Source organism: Lynx canadensis, chromosome C1 (genome assembly GCF_007474595.2).
Source record: "Lynx canadensis isolate LIC74 chromosome C1, mLynCan4.pri.v2, whole genome shotgun sequence".
Taxonomy (NCBI): domain Eukaryota; kingdom Metazoa; phylum Chordata; class Mammalia; order Carnivora; family Felidae; genus Lynx; species Lynx canadensis.
Genome location: NC_044310.1, coordinates 35,637,283 through 35,639,123, shown reverse-complemented (window position 1 = coordinate 35,639,123; position 1,841 = coordinate 35,637,283). Strand labels below are relative to the sequence as shown.

At 38.6% G+C, this 1,841-nt stretch overlaps 1 non-coding gene across 1 annotated transcript; it reads right to left on the bottom strand.

The window, feature by feature from the left end:
• Positions 1-451: 451 nt before the first annotated feature.
• LOC115522516 lies at positions 452-554 on the bottom strand. The gene has a single exon (XR_003971422.1). It is a non-coding gene; the product is annotated as a U6 spliceosomal RNA (small nuclear RNA).
• Positions 555-1,841: the final 1,287 nt, after the last annotated feature.

Sequence of the window (1,841 nt, the reverse complement as noted above, 5' to 3'; positions counted from 1 at the left end):
ATAATTAAATTTGAGAAATGAAGCCAACTTTGGACTTCCTCAAGAATATTTTTCCTTTCACAAGGAACTTCATATTACTAATATTACTAATATTTGAGAAAACTACTTTAACCTACTAGGTCGAGGGAGCCAGATCTTCTGAAGAACTGGACTGGAAACCAATGCTTCGCCCAGCAAAGAGCCATACTTACTTGAATTGGCAGAGAAAAAATTTAAGGGCCTCACTTCTAAGAAATAAAGCAAAATATGATTCATGCAAGCATTTTCTCAGTTGCTGCCATGACACCAAGCAATTCTTCCTAACAAAGTTCTATCTAATGCCTTCAGCAACCAGCGACTTAGTAAGAGATATATATGTATTTTTTTTTTTTCATTTAAAAGAGTTTGGAGAAAACTTAGTAAATTTCACAGGTGGCAGCTTGTCTGTATACTATTTGATTTTTTTTTTTTTTTAAATATGGAACGCTTCACGAATTTGCGTGTCATCCTTGCGCAGGGGCCGTGCTAATCTTCTCTGTATCGTTCCAATTTTAGTATATGTGCTGCCGAAGCGTCTCTGTGTTTTTTGTCTCTACATTCTAGTCTTTGGCATTTACATTCTGCTAATATTGAACTTTTTGTACTTCCCCATACACATTGTATTTTTTCCCACTTCTTTTACTGTTTTCTCTGCTTGGAACTCGTCCTTCACTAACTCTTTAGTGATCTTTCAACACCTGAATACATGGTGTCTTATTCATCTTTGCATGTCTAGCAAAGTATAGGCCTCCTGTAAATAGAAGAATAATAAATACATAACAAAACCTCTGTGCTGCTAATTTTCAAATCTATATCTCCAGTGGTGAACTCTGGACAACTCTACTTGGATGTCTGAAGAGCATCTTAGTGTTGTTTACCTCAAACCAAACTGCTTACCTTCTCCATTAAGAAAGGAGTCAACAAATCATTAAATTCTACTGAAAACATTATTACACTATATGTTAACTAACTTGGATTTAAATAAAAAATAATAAAATAAAATAAAATAAAATAAAATAAAATAAAATAAAATAAAAAAGAAAGGAGTCAGTATAGTAATAGGGTGGACTCCAGAGTCACAAAGCCTGGCCAGACCACAGTAAGGCACAACTCCAGGGGGCACCATTTACATTATAGTCTATATAAATGTCACATTTGCATATTGTACATGATGGTTCTGCTGCCTGGCCCAACACTTCTTAGCTGTGACTTTGGACAATTTACTTAAATTCTTTAGGCATCAGGTATTTTGTCTGTAAAACAATACTCAATAAATGTCTTTATTTTTTAAAGTTTTATTTACTTTTTGAGAAGGAGAGAGCACAAGCAGGGGAGGGGCAGAGGGAGAGAGGAGGACAAAGGATCTGAAGAGGGCTCTGCGCTGACAGTCCCAGGCTGACAGCAGACAGCAGGGTGCCCGATATGGGGCTCAAACTCACAAACTGCAAGATCACTCACTACCTGAGCTAAAGTTGGGTGCTCAATGGCCTGAGCCACCCAGGCGCCCTTGTTTGTTATTATTTTTAACCTCAAATCTGCTTCTCCTCTAGTATCTCCTATGTCACAGGTAAATGACATTACTCCTTTGAAAATTTTTTTAATGTTGTATTTATTTCTGAGAGAGAGAGAGAGAGAGAGAGAGAGAACAAGGATGAGTGGGGGAGGGGCAGAGAGAGAGGGAGACACAGAATCTGAGGCAGGCTCCAGGCTCTGAGCTGTCAGCACAGAGCCTGACAAGGGGCTCGAACTCATGAATCATGGTCAGCTGCTTAACCGACTAAGCTACGCAGGCACCGCCCCATGACATTTCTCCTTTCTCACCA